This window comes from Notamacropus eugenii, chromosome 2 (assembly GCF_028372415.1).
Source record: "Notamacropus eugenii isolate mMacEug1 chromosome 2, mMacEug1.pri_v2, whole genome shotgun sequence".
In the NCBI taxonomy this organism is placed as follows: domain Eukaryota; kingdom Metazoa; phylum Chordata; class Mammalia; order Diprotodontia; family Macropodidae; genus Notamacropus; species Notamacropus eugenii.
Genome location: NC_092873.1, coordinates 172,238,435 through 172,260,082, shown reverse-complemented (window position 1 = coordinate 172,260,082; position 21,648 = coordinate 172,238,435). Strand labels below are relative to the sequence as shown.

Sequence of the window (21,648 nt, the reverse complement as noted above, 5' to 3'; positions counted from 1 at the left end):
CAGTCCATCTTCCACTCAAACATCAAACTGATCTAACACACAGTTTTTCATGTCCCCTTACCCCACTTTCCAATTCAATAAACTTTAGTGACAGCCTATTATTTCCAGTATCAAATAAAAAAAGCATTTCTCTAGCTTTGAAATACCTTCACAACCTGGCACCTTCTTACCTTTTCGGTCTTACTTCCCTCCATGATCTCCTACTGTGGTCTAGTGATACCCCTTGCTCTTCTTCACACAAGATATTCCATCTCCTGATTCTATACCTTTTCACTGGTGTCCCCCATGCCTGGAATGCTATCTCTTTTCACCTTCTGGCTTCCCTGGCTTATATCAAGTTTCAGTTAGAATCTCACTTTCTGCACAGAGCCTTTCCCCATCCATCTTCATGTGTCTTCCCTTTATTACATCCACTTTGTCTTGTGTGCATTTTGCTTGTTTATGGTTGTCTATACATTGTCTCCCCCATTAGACTGTGAGTGTTTTAATGGTATACTATTTTTTTCTTTCCTTGTATCTTGCCTGGCACCTAAAAGGGGTTGCACAATGCCTTGTTGAATGGACTTTCTGGAAGGCTACAGTTCACAGGACTTTTGTCTGAAACAGCTACACCATCTTCTCACTTCATGTAAGGATCTAAGAGGCATCATGGAGAAATCACCAAAGTAATATATTTCCTACAGTTCTGACCTTTCCTGATTGGCATCCTGCAATGTTCATTTTAATAAGTATTTATTTGACACCTGTACTATTTCAAGACATTACACTATGAACTACTAGGGACACAGCTTATATGGACACATACATAATATATGTATATATGTAGGTATGCCTAAGTGTTTTTATGTACAACACAATACTTGACCTATCAGAGATTGCAGTCTGATATGGGAGATGAGCTGTATATAAAAAGCTACAATCTCAAGTATACTGGATAAGAGCTATAATGCAGGATACAGAGTAAATGACCTTTGACTTCACAGAAGGAAAGATCAGTAATGCCTCTTAATGCGCAGATTTGTAGGCACATGACTGAACTGCCAAAGAAAAGCCAAACTCTATCGCCCATTGGAGGAGAAAGTGATTCTTCAACTTGCTATACTTTCTGCTCCATAACTGATCATAGCTATTGAATTAGTCTGAGCCACCTTCTAAATACATTAAATTAATTCCCTATCTGTGGTTTGTTGACAGTTACACAATAGAGAATTCTTAATCTGGCTCTTCTGCGTAGACCAGGTCTACAAAATCTGTGGCCCATGCTTATCTGTGGCATCCCAAAGGATTTCCTTGACATACAAAGGATATTTTCCTCTACATTTTCCAGTGGCTGCCCAAAATCCTTTGACCACAAGTGTAAGTGTTGTGGAGACCTGGTGTAGATCAAAACACAAGTGGCAGTACAAATTCATAAGAGCTGGAATTATTGGCAAGATACACACCAGAAAAAGTGTCTATAGGCTGTGCTAGAAAGACATCCCAGAAAACTATGAACCAACAATATAACATTAACATAAAAATGAAAATAGAAAAAATAAACATGATAGGAACTGAGAAAATGTGAACTGGTTTATTCATTTGTTTTTTGACTAAACCTCTGATTTTACCACTATAAAGAGCTTTTAGTGAAGAATTTCTACTAACGTAGACCAGATTCTTCTCTCTAGCTTAGAAATTTAGAGAATTGTCTGGAGGCAAGTGACTGGCCTAGGTTCACATACTTACTATGTACCAGATGCAGGACTTGAGTCCAATTTTCTTGATTCTGAGCCTAGCTCTTTATCCAATATATATATATCACACTACCTCTCATAATTTCATACTATAATAACTATCAATTGTAAATTATTCTTCTGTAAATATACACTGAGACCCTTTCTGAAATTTTATTTTGTTGTTCAGTCATTTCAGCTGTGCCTGACTCTTTGTGTGTGAACCCATGTGGATTTTTCTTGGCAAAAGTACTAGAGTGGTCTGCCATTTCCATCTCCAGCTCATTTTGGAGATGAGGAAACTGAGGCAAACAGAGTTAAGTTACTTTTCCAGGGTCACACAGCTAGTAAGTGTCTGAGACCAGATTTAAACTTAGGAAAATAAGTCTTTCCAACTGCAGGCCTGGCACTCTATCCACTGAGCCAAGACAGCAAAATTTAAGAGAACTGTGAATTTTTCCTCAAGCAGAGAGAAACAAACAAAAAAAAAGTACAGAGTGAATATCATAGGCTTATAAAATACTTGAAATGAAAAGGGCTTTAGAGAGGGACTGCATGGATAGTTTAGTAAAGGAACTATCATTACAACTCACGTCTCCTAATTTCATGTTCAGTGTTCTTTCTACTAGACTAACAGTCAAAACTGAAATTTGTTGAAAAAAGATTAAATTAGTTATAATAAATGTATTTTTTCCTGAAATAGCAAAGCTAAAGGTTTACTTGATGATGATTATTGGAATAAAAGAATCTGTTTATATAACAAACACATAGGAAAAAGAGCATATTATCTTAGAAAGAGTCCTACATTTGGGATTGCGGGACCTCAGTTTGAAACCTTTTAATTTTACTTCTTTGAGCAAGTCACTGTCCTCAGTGGGCCTAAATTATCTCAGCTGAAATTGAACTTCTGTTCTAACATCTTTGGGGGAATAAGCTATTTGCTTACTTTAAAATGAACAATAAAAATTAAATTAATAATTAAATCAGAATTTTTAGAATTTCTCATTTTTAGCATCTGCTTTCCCATTCACAGAAAAATGAAGCGCAGGATATTATTTTAAAAAACAGTCAGTAATATTTTGCTTCTTAATTTTCAAGGTAAAATTATATGACACACAAAAAGCAATTATTCTTGACATCTGTAAGACAAGAGACAAGATGGAACAGGCTCATAATATTTTCAGAAGGATTTAGGTCAGTTGTGAGAAAGGAATTCTCAACATTAAGTGCTATTTAAAAAAGAGACAATAACTACATCTTAGTTCTAGAATCTTCTTTCTTAAAGATCTTTATAAACATGAGAGACATCAAATTTATACAGAAGAATTTAGATATAAAAGATTATGTGATTCTAATCATTGAACATTATTCTATCATATGAAATTACATAAAAAGGTATTGTTTTGGTGTATCTTCTCTTCTGTACATCTTCCTCTGACACATACAAGGAGTGTCCAAATGATCCAACTAACTATTAAAATTAATTTTCTTAATAGACAGACATTTTGCTCATGAAATACTAGTCTTAACCCTAGGTTTTGATTTATTGATAAGGAAGGGATATAATTTTCTTTCAATTTGAAAACTGCCTATAATTTAGGAGGTCACTCAAATAATACTGTTGGGATTACATACAAATATAGATGAGTGTAAATACTTAAGGAAAAGATTATAATATGCAAATGCAGATATAATTCACTTTACAGAAAGAGTGAATATCTGATGTGTTTTCTGTGAATCCAACTTTAGGAAAATGAATTACGGGAGTATATTTCCTATTTAAGGAAACTTATGGCCAACATTTTTGGAAGATATTTAAAACCACAAAAATAAAAGTTGTCTTAATTTATCAACTTTCTAAGTTCGCATTTTCTTATACGAGGCTTTTTTTAAAGCAGGAACATAGCAATATCCATTCAGGGTACAAATAAAATAAAAATAGTGATCTTAAGTCTATCCTGGCACACGGTAGCTTCTTAATAAATGTTTATGAACTATTAATGTAGCTTAAAAGTTAGGGTTTAGCCATAAAACATTTGTCAGGATGTTAAAATCACTTTGATCAATAACTTAAAAAATTAAAAACATAAAATTTTTTAAAATTTTAGTTAAGGGAAGAAGAAGAGTCATGATATATTTTCCTTTTATAATATTTTATAGTCTGATGTCATAATATTATTTGCTTTAGACTTTGCTTGGCCCTACTTTAAATTAGAATGCAAACTAAGATCTTGATTATCCATCTCTGTTTTACCTTTCGAAACACTGAGAATGGGTCTAACTGCAAATAAACAAATCATTTTCATTTATATTAGTTATATTTGTAATTTCATTGATACCATGACATTCAATCATATTTTTGTTAGTTCTTAAAAGTCCAATTTGGACATTTTGATCATAAAGCCCATTAAAAGTAGAAATTAGTACTGCGTTCATGTCACTTTCCAAGATGACACTGCAAATTTGTAGCCACAAAGGGATGGTAATAATAGATAGCATTTATATAATGGTTTAAAATTTGCACAGAGCATTACAAATATCATCTCAACAACCCTGGGAAGGACATGCTAATATTAGCCCTGTTTTTACAGATGAGGAAACTGAGGCACAGAAAGGTTGTGACATGCTCAGCTAGTAAGTGTTGAAGGAAGGATTTTAATTCAGGACTTACTGACTCCAAGTCCAGTGCTCCATTCAGTCTGCCACCTCCCTGCCTGAAATGAAGGGATATAGATTTTATCTGGTTTACCGACTTTCTCTCTGAAGCAGTCTATGTTTCAATTTTTAATTCTGGCACTGGTATGTGAACTCATGATAATCACTCATCTCACTCTATAGGAGAAGGAAATGAAGTTAGTAATATAGTCGAGAAATCTCAAAGGAAATTTAAATAGGATTATATCTGCAAGCACTGAAGATGTCTCAGAAGAAAGGTGATCCTTATAATTAGAAAGCATTATTGTTCCTTCCCTAAATAGAAAGGTACACTGTAGAAGCATGGCATAGCCATACAAGTCACAAAGAAATGAATCATAGTTTGAAGGAAGAGGAGGAGGGGAGTTACAATTGGCTTCTAGAGGGGGTGGGGGGGGAGAGGCAGAGAGACAGAGAGAGAGAGAGAGAGAGAGAGAGAAAGAGAGAGAGAGAGAGAGAGAGAGAGAGAGAGAGAATCTGGTTTGGGTTACGAATCAAATATGCCCAATTAGGACATAAAGTTCCTTTTCATTTTTATTGACTTAAACTTGTTCTAGGTTTTGACACAGGGCAAGTGTTCATGTGATGGTCAGAAGAAGTGATATAAGAACACTCGAAGTCTCTATTAAGAACTTTGGAAGTGATTGTGTGACATGGGAGACACTGACTGGCACAGGACCACTCAGCATGTCGTGCCCTCATCAGAGGAGGTACTGTGCTCTGTGAAGAAAATAGGATTGAAATAGTTCATTAGTGTGCCCAACATGTGGCAGAACATTCTGAGCTCATACTGGTCTCATCAGTCACAATCTGACACACTGAAAATTGACTCTAGCCTAGCGATATCATTTTGGTCCTCTTTGAGAATGAAGGACAAAAACCAGAGTTTAAACTAACAACGGATACAATAATGTGTCAATCCTCCTTCTTCTAATATTAACCAAAGAATTAAAGTATTTCCCTGGCAGTCTTCACACCAACCTGTAATAAACTATCACAAAATGTAATATTTGTGAATTGTCCCAAGTCTCATGACTGTGTGAACAGAAATACATGGCACTGAAACACTTGGTCAATTAAATGATTCAAGTCAACCAGGTAGTCCCCAATGGCACAGACCAAGTATCAGGTTGACAGATTATATTTTTTATTGAAATAATCTAGCTGATAAAATATTTTAGAGAAATGTTTCAATATATCCAATACCTCTTTTGCATTAAGGAAAGCTATGGACATAGAAAATAAGCTGACCTGGAAGAAATATTCTTACTGGAGATCATTCCAGTGGTATTATCATTTTAGCAGCAAATAATGCTTAAATAAATGTAATTTCAACCTCACTTAAAAGCATGAACAAAGATCAACAATTTTCAAGAATGTTATGATATATTTGAAAATTTTAAAAACCATATAGGAAGTCCCACTCTATTATTATGTGCAATATGTCATACTCAACTTTAATCTGGAACTATGAATATTTTGAAAGCAGGTTCTGAAAATAACTGTTCATATATTCATGCTAATGGAAAGAATTTTATTTAAATAACTATTCTGTGCTCTTGAAGAGTTTTGCATCATCACCTGCTGAAACAGCCCAAGGATTCTATAGGATCTGCTTTCACATTTTCCTTCCCAAACTCCATCATCAAACTTATTTACTTACAATTTGAAGAACATATCATGGATTATTACAAGTGGGTAGAAATAGAGGGCTGGTTTGTATGTGATGCCTATTTGTTATCCAATCCTTGAACTCTTATATTACAAACCTATGGAAAAAGAGAGACAGTAAGAAACACATTCATTAGTTAAACATATTTAAAGATAACTAGCTATAATTTTTCATGTTTATTTTCTAGTTTAGCCAAATGCTATTAAAAACCATTTATACTACTAATAATATTAGCTAGCATTTACATAGTACCTACTATGTGCCAAGCTCTGTGCTAAATATTTTTTATTAGATATTTTGCTTAAAATATTTAAATATTTTCCATTTGATCCACACAATAACCATAGGAGGTTGGTGCCATTATTATCTCCTTTTCTACAGATGAGAAAACTGAAGTCCAGAGAGGTGACATGATATGGCTGGATTCACACAACTAGTAAATATCTCAGGCATGATTGGAATTCAAGACTTTCTGACTCCAGGTCCAATGCTCTATTCACTGCCACCTGGCTGCTTCTAATCTGCTAGCCTAGCACACAAATACTGCTGGCATTAGCCCTAGTTATTTAGTTATTAACTAAAGTCTTCACAATGTCAGTCTCACTAAATTAGGGTAAATATTTTATTTAATTTTTAAATGTCCAAAATACAATGTAGCTTTTAGGGTTGAATAAAAGCAATGTCATTATTAATCCTTCCAATGCTTCAGCAAAATTATAAATAATTTATTCAACTTCCCATATATCTGGAAAGAAAATAGAGTTGATGGGTCAGTTTATGTATAACTTCAACATGAAAAAAGTAATATAAAAATATATATTATTATGATATAAGTAAATGAGCATCACATTCTAAAAGACATTATATATCTTATTTCAGACTTTCATATTCTCAATGGTCTGTTTTGCTTTCTTTCTGAGAGAGTGTCTCATCATATTATTAATACAATTACAAAATAATTTATCAAAAAGATTAATCCAATTCAATTCAACACATGGGAAGTGCCTACAAAGTGGAAAATATTGTACTATAGAATTGAGGGAGATAAGGGAGATAAATAAAACACAGTCCACATCCTAACAGAACTCAAAATGTAGCCTTGAGAGGAACAAGCACATGTGCAAATAGATATAATGCAAATAAAACATCACTGTCCATTAGGAAAGTACAAGGTCCTATAGACAGGCCTTAAGTGGGATGGGGAATGTTTGTTCACTTAAGTGGAGGGGGGGATGAGGGAATCCAATAAGGGATTTTTTAAGGAAGGTAAAAGAGGGGGAGGAGCTAAGATGGTGGAGCAGAAAGATACATAGACACTTAGCTCTTACCCCACAGCCCATAAAATACCTGTAAAGAAGAACTCTCAACAAATTCTAGAGCAGAAGCCACAGAACAACGGAGTAGAGGAGATTTCTGTTCCAGAGAGACCTGAAAAACTGATGGGAAAGGTCTGTCCTGCACCAGACTCAGAGCAGAGCCCAGCCCTGCCTTGACCACGAGGCACTGAGAGGAACAGGCACTGAGAGGAACAGGCCCGAGCAGGCCTCAGGGGCAGAATCTCCAGCCACAGCACAGATCTCTCAACCCACAGGCGCCAAAGGTCAGTGAGAGGGTCTTTTTGGCTGGCCGAGAGGGGAGTGGGGTGTCCCCATAACTCAGGCCCCCTCAGAAGGCAGCAGCAGAGGTAGCAGCAGACAGGGGCTCCCAAAGCAGGCAGTGGCTCACACCCATTATTGAAGGTCTCAGCATAAACCCCCTCAGGGAACTGAACCTTGTGTGGCAGCCCTGTCCCCACCTGAACAACTGAACTTAATCTCACACTGAATAGCAGCCCCACACCCACCAAAAGCCCTGAAGGCTTGGGAGCAGCATTTGAATCTCAGCCCCCAAGTGCTGGCTGAGCAGAACTGGAGGCAAGGTGCTTGTGGAGAGGAAACTCAGAAGTCAAGTCACTGGCTGGGAAAATGCCCAGAAAAGGGAAAAAAAAATAAGACCATAGAAGGTTATTTTCTTGGGGAACAGGTGTCTCCCCCCATCCTTTTGGATGAGGAAGAACAAGGCATACTGTCAGAGGAAGTTAAGGGCCCTGCCTCCAAAGAGGACTTAAACTTGGCTCAGGCAATAGAAGACCTTAAAAAACAAGTTAGCAGCTTACTAAAGGAGAACCAAAAAAATGCTGGGGAAAATAGCAGCTTTAAAAAGAGGCTAACTCAATTGGAAAAAGAGGTCCAAAAAGCCAATGAGGAAGAGGTCTTAAAAAGCAGAATCAGTCAAATGGAGGAGAAGGTTCAAAAGCTCACTAAACAAAATAATTCACTGAAAGAGAGAATTGAGTCCAGGGAAATGAATGACTATGAGTTAAACCAAGAAGTTAGTAAACAAAACAAAAAATTTGAAAAAAATAGATCATAAGGTGAAACAACTCATTGGAAAAACAGCTGACCTGGAAAACAGATCCAGGAAAAATAATTTAAAAATTATTGGACTACCTGAAAGCCATGATCAAAAAAAAAGAGCCTAGACATTATCTTCCATGAAATTATCAAGGAAAACTGCCCTGATGTTATAGAATCAGAGGGCAAAATGGATATTGAAAGAATTCATCGTTCACCACCTGAAAGAAACCAGAACAGAGAAACTCCTAGGAACATTGTGGCCAAATTTCAGAGTTTCCAGATCAAGGAGAAAATACTGCAAGCAGGTAGAAAGAAACAATTTGAGTACCGTGGAAATACAATCAGGATAACACAGGATCTGGCAGCTTCAACATTAAGCAGTTGAAGGGCTTGGAGTGGGATATTTCAGAAGTCAAAGGAACTGGGATTGAAGCCAAGAATCACCTACCCAGAAAATCTGAATATAATACTTCAAGGGAAAAAATGGTCATTCGGTGATATAGACAAATTTCAAGATTTCATGTTGAGGAAAAGACCAGATCTATATTTAAAAATGTGACTTCCCAAGACAAGAATCAAGAGAAGCATGAAAAGGTAAACAGAAAAGAAAAATCATAAAAGACTCTCTAGAACTGTTTACATTACTACATGGAAAGAAAATATTTTTAACTCTTGAATCTTTTTTCAGTATTTGGGTAGTTGGAGAGATTGTACAAACACATACACACACACACAGATAGATAGAGAGTATAGGCTGTGTTATATCAGAAGAGATGGTATCCCCCCCCCCCCACACAAATAAAATAAAATGAAAATTAAGGGGTGAAGGAGGAAAATTCTGGGAAGAGAAAGAGAGTAATGGAATGGGGTAGGCTATAGCCCATAAAAGAGATAAGGAAAATCTTATTCAATGGAGGAGCAAAGGGAGAAGGGGGGGGGCAATAAAGCTACTCTCCCCATGTGTGGCTGAAGGAGGGAATAACATGCTCACTAAATTTGATATGAAAATTTATATCACACCAAAGGAAAGTAGGAGAGGAGGCAACAAGTGGAGTGAGGAAATGTTAGAAGGGAGGGCAAATGGGAGAAGGGAGTCACTACAAATAAACACTTTCTAGAAGGGACAAGGTCAATTGTAGGGGGAAAATAAGGGGGAGGATAGGGTAGGTCAGAGGGCAATACAATTAGTATTGCACAACATGATTACTATGAAAGTCTTTTGCAAAACAACACATATTTAGTCTGTATGGAATTGCTTCCCTTCTCAGTAGGTCTGGGGAGGGAGGGGGGAGGGAGAGAAGTTGGAATTCAAAGTATTAGAAACGAATGTTGAGAATTTTTATTTATAATCAGAAAATAAGAACTACAGGGATAGGGGTATGGAAATTTATCTTGCCCTACAAGAAAAGAGAGAAGATGGGGATAGGAGAGGGGTGGGGTGTGATAGAAGGGAGGGTACATTGAGGGAAGGAGTAATCAGAATGCAAGATATTAAGAAACAGGGGGAAGGGAGTGATGGGGAGAAAAATTGGACATGTTGCATAGTGAGGTAAAAGCAATTAGTATTAAAACAAGTGACTGAATTAATTACTGCGAATAAATCAATGACATCTTTAGTTTGGAGAAAAGAATTTCAGTCCAAATTTCCTAGAGGAATGTAACCAAATGAAAATTTGGCATTGATGGAAAAGTCAAGGTTTTAATGGTAAATTTGATTTTATGGTTGCCATTTAACCAGGAACTAGAACATGTATAGAAAGACATGTAAGCCACTTAAGACTTACCTCAAAAGATGTTCCTTAGCCAAAGTGAAACTATAATCATATTTGAAACCTGGTTGTTGGAACTTGCCATTTTTAGATGCTATGGGACTATTAAGTGACTGTTCTTCTGAGTCTAACTCCAGGTATGGGTAGCAAGAAAGGTGATGTGAGCCTCCAATACATGATACCAGTAAGCTGAGATGCTGGTATGAACTGCATAGGTGATCTCAAGGGAAGGGTGGGAGAGCGACTGTTCAGCATGGGCTGAGGTGGGATTCTCCTGATTCAGTTTCCACACTGACACCTGGTAGACTTTAAGTCTGACTGAATGCAAGTGGATAATCTACTCCTGTCTGGAAGTTGGGGAGATATTGTATTCCTGCAATGTCCTTACTTTTGGTGGCAATTCCCTATAGTCAAAAGGTTTGTAAGCTTAATACTAGATCTATTCAAATATAGACTATGGATAGGGGAACATCTGAGGTTGTCTAAAATTAAGCTATTAGGCTTAGGACTTTAGACCCACAACAATAAGTTAGGGTCCTTTAATTCTTAGTAATACTGTGGAGACAATTAGGTCAAGAGCTTGTGAAGTTAGCAACATAAATATTATTTGTGTCTCAGTTGGTTAATGTTTAAAAAAAAATTCTTTTGTGGTCCACATTGTAAATGCTTTAAAAAGATGTATCACCTGACCAAAAGTCTGAATTGCTCCCTAAAAATAAATTAAAAAAAAAAAAGAAAGGTAAAAGAGAGTAACTAAATTTTCACCACATCTTGATATTGTAATATTTGTATGGCGAATATTTTTCTTGTTTCTTTTGTGTACAGTCCAAAAGATCAAATGAAAAGGGAAAAATCTAATCAGTGGTCTGGATATATGAAAAATTTATACATCTTATAGATTTTCATACTCCAAAAACAAAACAGAGCAAGATTTTTCACTTTGCATCATACATGAGCACCTTAAAGCTAGATTTCTACTGAGGCAAGCAGTTATTCATTTTTGCTGCAAATAAAATTTAAAAACCAAAAAAGGAAGGAAAGGAAGATTCCATTGCTTCTTTCACATCCTACTTAATAATAATATCAAACATGCATATATATATATATAGATATATAGATAGAGATATAGATATAGTGCTTTCTATGTGGCAGGCATTGTGCTAAGCACTTTACAATTATTGTCTCATTTGATCTTTACAAGAACTCTGCTAGGTGCTGTTGTTGTTCAGTGATTCAATAGTGTCTGACTCTTCTTGACACTATGGACCATAGCATGCCACCCTTTCTATTCTCTTCTGTCTCTGGAAGTCTGTCCAAGTTAATGTTGTTTCCATGACTCTATCTATTCATCTCATCCTCTGTCAATCCTTTTGCTTTAATCATTTCCAACATCAGGATCTTTTCCAAATGTGGTCAAAGTATTTAAGCTTCATCTTCAATAACTGACCTTCTAGTGAATAGCCTGAATTAATTTCTTTAAGTATTGACTGATTCAACCTCCTTGCTATACCAGAGATTCTCAAAAATCTTCTCCAGTGCCACAATTCAAAAGTGTCGATTCTGTGGGCACTTTGTTTTCTTTGTAGTCCAACTCTCACAGACTTACATGCTACTGGAAAAACCAAAGCTTTGACTATGCAACCCTTTGTTGGCAAGGTGATGTCTCTGCTTTTTAGTATGCTGTTCAGATCTGCTATTGCTTTCCTTCCAAGGAGCAAGCATCTTTTAATTTCATGGCTTCAGTTACTGTCTGCAGTGATCTTTGAGCCCAAGAATATAAAGTCTGACATTGCTTTCATTTCTTCTCCCTTGAATTGCCAGGAAGTGATGAGATCAGTTGCCAAGATCTTAGTTTTTTTGATGTTAAGCATCAAGCCAGATTTTACACTCTCCTCTTTCACCCTCATCAAGAGGCTTCTTAATTCTTCTTCGCTTTCTGCTATCAAAGTGGTATCATCTGAATATCTAAGATTATTGATATTTCTCCCAGTAACCTTAATTCTTCCTTTTGATTGATCCATCCTGACATTTTGCATGATGTACTCCGAATATAAGTTAAATAAATAAGGTGATAATATACTGCCTTTGCTGTACTCCTTTTCTGATCTTAAACAAATCAGTTATTTCATGTTCAGTTCTAATTGTTGCTTCTTGACCTGTATACCGGCTACTCAGGAGACAAGTAAGATCGTCTGGTATTCCCACCTCTGATGACTTGCCACATTCTGTTGTGATCCACATAGTCAAAAGTTTAGTGTAGTCAATGAAGCAGAAATAGAACTTCCTTGCTTTCTCTACTGGAGGAGGATGCTATTAGTATCCCCATTTTACAAATAAAGAAACTGAGGCAAACACAGGTTGAGCTACTTGCTCTGAGTCACACAGCTAATAAGGGCCCTGAGACCACATCTGAACTTAATTAGATGCCCAGTGATCTCCCCAATATACTACTTCGCTGCCTCACTATCTCATAATACCCCTGTATCAGAGATCTCCTTTCCTCTTTCCAAAGAAACACAGAATTTACAGAAATGAGAAATGTCCTACAACAAAATTAGATGACATAGAAAAAGTTAGTGCTAAAAAGTGGGAAAAAACAACTGTGGAACTCAGCATTTCATCCACCATATCTCCTTTGACTAGTACCTCCATGGCTGGTTGTAATTTACTTCCTTTGAAGTTTCAGAACAAAATTATTTCAAAAAGAAAAAAAAAACCTACCTCCTACCATTTCATGTCTATTTGCTAAAATGTGCCTTTCCTTCCTGAGACATTCATTCAGGCTTCCAGACAGAGCCTACATGTTGTCAAGAGAGCTGGCTAAAAAGTAGTTACCTGGCATCCTGCAGACCTCAAATAAACAAGTCTCCCTCTCTCTCTTAATTCACCTCACCCTTCCTTACACCTGTTTGTTTCACAGAACTCAAATTATTTTTAAAAAAAATCTGAATTCAGTTAAAGTGGTTTTATGGATAGACACAATCATAGACTAAGGTTGTGCTTATGCAAGCCAAGAACTTCAACCATACTCTTTAATTTCCCCAAATTGTAGCTCTCTGGGATTCAGTTTCCTTTTTTCTGAAATGAGGAGGTTGGATTAGATGATCCGTATGGGCCCTTTCAACACCAATATTCTGTACGTCTATATTTCTGCGCCCTACCTCCTTCTCCCCCCGCCAACCCCCTCCTCTGTTCTCCTCACTTAAATTTCAGGTTAAAGCTAAGATTGACTTTAAACTGGTCCAAGCAATGTGTATGCTGAGTTCTTAGAAAGAAATTTTACTTTCATTCTGGTTCCTTGCTGCTTTTTGGATAGTTGATATTGCTGGATAATTGAGCTTTTCTTAAGAGAAATGTTACTCGATTGTTATTAGGATTGTAATTATTTTAGTTCAGACTAGATATTAATAGAATGTAGGTTTCTTGAGAGCAGACATATTTCATTTTTTTATCTTCCTGTCTACTAACCTGGTGAGTCAGTGTGGTATAATGGATGTTACACAGAGCTAGGAATCTAGTACTTCAGAACCAGGAAGACTGACCTTTAAGTCTAGCCTACGGAACATAGTTTTCATTGATGTTGTTTGCCCTTTGTTCTTGAAAAGTACCATGACATCAGGGAGGTGATGCCATGACAAGCAAGTGAAGTGGAATTAAGAAGGATGCAAAGTCACCAGCCTCACTTTCTCCTCTGGAGCCATCTTGGTCCAGTGGCAAGATATAGATCAGGATGACTGAAGATGGCCTAGGATGCAGTGGGAGACTTTGGTCTTTTTAAGTTAAGGTCTTTAACAGGTCTCAGTATGACTGAGGCAATGCCCAGTAAGCCTTGGCAAATCATTTAATTTCTCAATGACCTCTGCAGCTCTCTATAACTTGAATTGTGTTGGTAGAAAATGCTCCTTATGTTAATGTAATTACAGATCTAATCCCTATCCGTAACCTTAGCCCTTGTCACAGTATCTGGCACATAGTAGGCATTGAATAAATATCTGTGAATTGATATAATAATTTTTCTATTCAATAATCTCTAATTAGATTAATTAAATTGGTTACTGGGTAGTATAATAAAGTATTAAAAGGAAAATTCTTCACTTGGGCTTTCACCCTGATTAATGAGGCCAAATTTAGGTAGTGTGGGTCAAGCTGAAAATTTTAACTTAAAATAAAAACGTTATTTCCACAAATGAAAGGATGCTTGAGACAGGTAGAAAAAGCACATAAAAATGTCTGAGGTTTCAAGCACATAATGTGGGAATTGAGTGAACTGCACTGAATCCATCTAGCGACTCAATTCTGCACCTAACTCAGTTCCCTTTCTATTCAGTTATGGGTTTAGTCCAATCTCTGTCTTATGAGAAACTTTTATTCAGTTGTGGAAATTATGAGAAAACTTTATTGCATTGTTTGAACCTAGCCCTGCATGGCTGGAAAGCTGGACCACCTTTACCTGTTGCTTGGAGCTCTTAATTAAGGGCCTAGGTTATGCTACCAGGAGCCCAGGCAGATCTGAAGACTGATGCAAGGAGTTTTCTCACAATTATACATCTCAGTCAACCCATGTTAAGACACTGAAAACTGGCTCTGTACTAGTTAATCCGTTTCCTTGTTCCTTTGATTGAAGACACACTTGGGAGGGGAATAGGACACCTCTTTTTCTGATTTCATGGAGTTGTACCTGTTTGCTCTTCTCCCAACTCAGAGAGCCCCTAATCTTTTCTCTAATTAGAAATCAGATGACCTAAATTTTATACTAGTTTATGTCCTGTTAACTGTTTGCTTTTAATGAACAAAAATTTGTCTCTACCTGTATTTGGGGTCCAGTGCCAAACTGCGGAGGCCTGATCCCAATTTGTTATGTGAAATGAGAAAGATCTTTCTTACATATACAACTGGCATGCATTGCTTAATAAACTGATATCCTTGGAAGCTGGGACCTTTGTTTTCTCAGTCATTTACATCAATTCAGGTCATCAGTGATTGTGTTAATTATGATTACCTCAGTTAAAAGAGAATAGAATGAATAATGAAAAGGTCAGAAACGAGGAAAAAAATGATGATTATACGTACTATGTAATGGGATTTAAAATAAAGACAAAACTTAGAGACTTGCTATAGCATAACATCAAATATCTTATGAAGTATAAAATTAGAAACCTTGAAATAAGAACTTAAAAATTTCCAAAACTTTTTGAAAATGAACAGCTATTCCTTATGATCCTACACTATAACCAAGGAATAAAGATTCCTTAATGAAATTCACCTGATGTAAGTAAAAGAACATGAAATTTAGAATAAAAGAAAATTGCTTTATGCTGCTTATAATAAACAAATAGAATTTGCTGCTTGAAGAGGTCATAAAGCCAACTCCTGTGGCTGAATTTCAAGAAAGGGAATTGAAGATTTCAGAATCACTAATATTGGGAGTTATGTCTTCATGGAAATGAGGACAAATTACATGCTTTGGAGCACTCAATTCTCCACAGAAAAGGCTTGCCTACTGAACTTAAATAACAAGATGACTGATGCTTTACCCTCTACTCCTCCCCCACCACAGTGTCTTTAGAAGGAGGTAGAAATGGGGACAAGAGCTTTGAAATTCTTTAGATCTAGATCAGAGATATCTTGAGGAATGGTATGAGATGGCAATGAGCCAAAAGTCCCTCTCTCAGGGAACACTTGGGAGATTCAGTCCAAAGAGGAAGGACACTTGATACTAGCAGGAAGAATCTCTGTGATAGAGGCACCAGAACAGGGAAAGGGAACAGGAAAAGGGCTGACAAAGTGGGCTGCAGCAGAGGAAAGATCAGCTTCCTGGGGGTAATGGTGAAGCAGAAGCAGCACACAATTGGAGTACAAAACCTGAGGGTGTCCAAAACACAGTTTTGTTGCTAGCTAACTTGCTGTGAGATGTAAATTCTAGTGGTCAGTAAATGCTATTTTTTTGTAGTGGTATGAATGTGCCTATACACACTACTGCACATCCCCTACAAAGTCTTGTAGAGCTACCAGGCTAGGATATATGGTTATAGCTGATGGAATACCTTTGCCAGCTAAAAAAAGTGTGGAGTTGTGACCAGGTTCCCAAATCTTATTCCCCCCCAGTCCATATCTCTTCTTAAAATCAGATGTGAAGCTAATTCTATTGTCTTTGGGAGTCCAGGGTCCTTATTTTCTAAGAGACCTTAAAGGCGGGTGGATAAAGCTTAGGATTCTTACGGGTTTTACATAACAAAGCTCAAATGAAGGACACAGTGAGTTCTTAAAGAAATGGTATGATGGAATTGGCCATGTGAGTAATGGGAAATAGCCCTCAAGTCAAATGAGATATTTGTAAAGTGCTTAGTACAGGGCCTGGACCTTAATATTTATTCCCTTCCCTTCCCCCCAAACACAATTTGATAGTTCTAGAGAAGAGTTAGCTAAAGGTAGATCCTTAGTAGATAGCCAGACCTGGTAGATCCTTAGTAGACATATGGACATGGTTTCCAAGGTTTACCTCAATAGTGGTTCAACCTAAAATCTGTAGTGATCAGGTTCTCTTCCTATCTCTCTGACAATTTTTTCTGGCCCCTTTGCTGGATCATCATCTAAGACTTACCCCCTAACTAAGAATTCTCTATCCTGGGCTCTCTTTTTCTTTCAGTTTTTTCCTTATTAACCTCATTACTTCCCATAAGTTAATTTATTATCTTTATACAGTTGACTCCCAGGTCTATAAGTCCATTCCTAATTTGTCTCTTGAGTTCTAGTTCTGAATCACCAACTCCTTGCCAGGTATATCCATGACACAAAAAAGGTTAAGAATGTCTGTCCTGCTGCACATACATAACCTGTATCAAATTCTTATCTTCTCAGTGATGGAGAGAATTTGGAACTCAATTTTTAAAAATGAATGTTAAAAATTATTTTCGCATGTAATTGGGGGAAAGTTTTTAAAAAATTAAATCATTAAAAAAAACCCAACTCTATCCTAGATGGAATAGTTGAATTTTATTCCAAGTTATTCCAAGATAACAAGACCAAGTACCCAACTTCTGGACGTGTTCCTTGATGCACAGCCTATCACCAAGAATATGTAGGTGGGATGGTCATTGTATAAAGAGGGAAAATTGATGGGCAGCCCAAGGGCACTTCTCTGGTACCCAAAGAATATTTTAAAAAATTAAAGACCTTAAAAGCCCTAAGGAACACTTCAGTACAAGAAAGAAGAAGTAACTGTGTATCTCTGACTCAAGGAGCAGAAAAGAGTTTCAGTTCCAGCTTCTAGCTGGAGGTCTGTAGCAAAATAACCAGACCAAAATAGGACATGCAGTTCTGTCACTGCAGAACTTTATAATTGTCTGACCAGGGCCGAGTCCAGGAAGTCTAGTGGAACTACAACCAGGGAGAAGTCAATGGGTATGTTTTACAAAACCAAACCTAGGTAAGGAACATGCAGATTAAGAGGGGAGCAATCAGTATTTGCTCTGGATCAAAGTACTTTGGGAGCACTGAAAGATTATAGGTCCCGAGTCAAAATCGTCTCTGAAATCCTAGAATAACAAAACATTGAAAACGCCCCCAAAGGAGCAGTGGGACTGACTTTGACATTCCCTTCAGAAGTATACAGAGCCGGGCCCTAATGCAAAGCCTAAAATTTGGAAGTAGCATGGGAAAATGTGAAACAAAGAAACAAAAATAGAACACTATCATAAAAATCTACTATGGAAGCAGGGATGTCTAAAATGAAAAACTAGAAGAGTATTACTCAAAAACATCTACAAGCAAAGCATCAAAGAAAAACACAGCTTATGCACAAGTTCAGATAGAATTCCTTGAAAAATATGTAAGGAGTTTAAAGAAAAGGAGTTTAATTTTTTTTTAATTTTTTTCTTCTTTATTTATTTATTTAACTTTTAACATTCATTTTCACAAAATTTTGGGTTCCAAATTTTCTCCCCATTTTCCCCCTCCCCCCACCCCAAAATACCAAGCATTCTGATTGCCCCTATCACCAATCTGCCCTCTCTTCTATCATCCCTCTCTGCCCTTGTCTCCATCCTATACCCCTTTACCTGTATTTCTTATTTCCTAGTAGCAAGAACAGTACTCAACAGTTGTTCCTAAAACTTTGAGTTCCAACTTCTCTTCCTCCCTCCCTCCCCACCCCTTCCCTTTGGAAGGCAAGCAATTCAATATAGGCCAAATCTGTGTAGTTTTGCAAATGACTTCCATAATAGTACTGTTGTGTAAGAACTAATTATATTTCCCTCCATCCTATCCTGTCCCCCATTACTTCTGTTCTCTCTTTTGATCCTGTCCCTCCCCATGAGTGTGGACCTCAAATTGCTCCCTCCTCCCCATGCCCTCCCTTCCATCATCCCCCCCACCCTGCTTATCCCCTTATCCCCCACTTTCCTGTATTGTAAGATAGGTTTTCATATCAAAATGAGTGTGCCTTTTATTCCTTCCTTTAGTGGAATGTGATGAGAGTAAACTTCATGTTTTTCTCTCACCTCCCCTCTTTATCCCTCCACTAATAAGTCTTTTGCTTGACTCTTTTATGAGAGATAATTTGCCCCATTCCATTTCTCCCTTTCTCCTCCCAATATAGTTCTCTCTCACTGTTTGATTTCATTTTTTTAAGATATGATCCCATCCTCTTCAATTCACTCTGTGCACTGTCTCTATGTGTGTGTGCGTGTGCGTGTGTGTGTGTGTGTGTGTAATCCCACCCACTACCCAGATACTGAAAAGTTTCAAGAGTTACAAATATTGTATTTCCATGTAGGGATGTAAACAGTTCAACTTTAGTAAGTCCCTTATGACTTCTCTTTGCTATTTACTTTTTCATGCTTCTCTTCATTCTTGTGTTTGAAAGTCAAATTTTCTTTTCAGCTCTGGTCTTTTCATCAAGAATGCTTGAAAGTCCTCTATTTCATTGAAAGACCAATTTTTCCCCTGAAGTATTATACTCAGTTTTGCTGGGTAGGTGATTCTTGGTTTTAGTCCTAGTTCCTTTGACTTCTAGAATATCCTATTCCACGCCCTTCGATTCCTTAATGTAGAAGCTTCTAGATCTTGTGTTATCCTGATTGTATTTCCACAATACTTGAATTGTTTCTTTCTAGCTGCTTGCAATATTTTCTCCTTGACCTGGGAACTCTGGAATTTGGCCACAATGTTCCTAGGAGTTTCTCTTTTTGGATCTCTTTCAGGCGGTGATCTGTGGATTCCCTGAATACTTATTTTGCCCTCTGGTTCTGGAATCTCAGGGCAGTTTTCCTTGATAATTTCCTTGATAATTTCATGAAAGATGATGTCTAGGCTCTTTTATTGATCATGGCTTTCAGGTAGGCCCATAATTTTTAAATTGTCTCTCCTGGATCTATTCTCCAGGTCAGTTGTTTTTCCAATGAGATATTTCACATTATCTTCCATTTTTTCATTCTTTTGGTTTTGTTTTGTGATTTCTTGGTTCTCATAAAGTCATTAGCCTTCATCTGTTCCATTTAAATTTGAAAGAACTATCTCCTTTTCCATTTCGCTAATTCTGCTTTTGAAAGCATTCTTCTCCTCACTGACTTTTTGAACCTCTTTTGCCAATTGAGTCAGCCTATTTTTCAAGGTGTTATTTTCTTCAGCATTTTTTTGGGTCTCCTTTAGCAGGGTGTGGACCTGCTTTTCATGCTTTTCTTGCATGTCACTCATTTCTCTTCCCAGTTTTTCCTCCACCTCTCTAACCTGATTTTCAAAATCCTTTTTGAGCTCTTCCATGGCCTAAGCCCATTGGTAAGCATTGTTCTTCCTCATCAGAAAGGAAGGGAGGAAATACCTGTTCACCAAGAAGGTAACCTTCTATTGTTTCATTATTTTTCTCTTTTCTGGGCATTTTCCCAGCCAGTGACTTGACTTCTGAATATTCTCTTCACACCCACTTGGCCTCCAGATCCGCCCAGCCAGTGCTTGGGGTCTGAGATTCAAATGTGCTTCCCAGCCTCAGGGCTTTGGGCGGGGACAGTGCTGCTATTCAGTGTGAGATTAAGTTCAGGTGCTCAGGTCAGGGCAGGGCCACCTCTCGGGCTCAGTTCCCTCAGGGGGTTTATGCAGAGACCTTCAACAATGGATCCAGGCTCCTGCCTGCTTGGGGAGCCCTGGTCTGCTCCCGCCTCAGCTGCTGCCTCCCAAGGGGGCCTGAGTTATGGGGGTACCCCACACCGCTCTCGACCCGCCGAAGAGACCCTCTCACCAACCCTTGTCACCTGTGGGTGGGGGCCCGCGCGGCCACTGGAGATTCAGTCCCTGAAGCCTGTTCGGATCTGCTCCTTTCCGTGCCGCGCCACCGAGGCAGGGTTGGGCTCTGCTCCAGGTCTGGGGCGTGGGGGACCTTTTGCGAGAGGTTTTCAGGCTCTCTGGAGCAGAAATCTCCTCCGCTCCATTGTTCTGTGGCTTCTGCTGCTCCAGAATTCGCCGGTGGTTCTTTTTTTACAGATATTTTACGGTCAGTGGGTTCAGAGGTAGCGTATGTGTGTCTTTCTACTCCGCCATCTTGGCTCCGCCCCCTTAAATTTTTTGAGCTATATATCAAGAGGCAGGGAGAGAAAGAGGAAGGGGTGGGACTGAATGTCCCAGGGGATAGAGCATCAGACCTGGAGTCAGCAAGATCTGAGTTTAAATCTAGCCTTAGATATTTACTAGCTGTTACCTGGGCAAGCCACTTAACTGTTTGCCTCAGTTTCCTCATCCGTAAAATGAGCTGAAGAAGGAAATGGCAAATCACTCCAGTATCTTTGCCAATAAAACCCCAAATAGATCACAAAGAGTCAGATATAATTGAAATGACTGGCCAATAAATATATATTTTGATGAACTTCAGAAAAGAACAGAAAGAGAAATGGAGAGAGGGAGGAAGAGAGGAAAATTATCACACATAATTGAGGTGCACTAACAGAAGTATACAATAAGGAAGAAAGAGTAGGGAGAGTGACCAATACATGAACTTCATTCTCACCTGAATTTGTCAAAAGGATAGAAGAGTACACACAAAAAGACTGGAGTGCCAAATAACCCCATCTCATTCAAAAGGTAAACAGGAGGGAATGGAGAGAAGGGGAGGAACCATAAGAGAGAGAGCAGATTAAGGGAGAGATTAGTTTTAAGCAAAAGAAACTCTAAATAAGGACAGTGAAAGGGTGACATTATAAACACATCAGAGGAGCAAAGGAGAAATGCATTGTATTTTTATTATTCTGTTAAATATTTTCCAATTGCATTTTAATTGACTTCTAGCCTCATTTGGGAGTTTTGTAGATAGCTTATGACCAGTAGGAGACTAATACCTCTGTTTTAGAATATATCAGATTGTGTAGTTTTCAGTAGCTACCTTATTGTCTCTAATTTTGCAGTTCCCCTAAACAAAATGA

General features: G+C 37.7%; 1 protein-coding gene across 10 annotated transcripts in view; it reads right to left on the bottom strand.

Annotated features, from left to right (window-relative positions):
- The window catches only part of FUT9 (fucosyltransferase 9), a 246,318-nt gene that overhangs the window by 111,871 nt on the left and 112,799 nt on the right, over positions 1–21,648 (bottom strand). For 5 of the 10 annotated variants that reach the window (XM_072642867.1, XM_072642866.1, XM_072642869.1 and 2 more), the window contains one exon: positions 6,070–6,175. The exons of 4 other annotated variants lie outside the window; for them this stretch is intronic. The gene's annotated coding sequence lies outside the window, so the exon portion shown is untranslated. Of the gene's footprint in view, positions 1–4,383; positions 4,427–6,069; positions 6,176–21,648 lie in introns of all 10 variants that reach the window. One more of the 10 variants, XM_072642870.1, reaches the window with a different exon arrangement.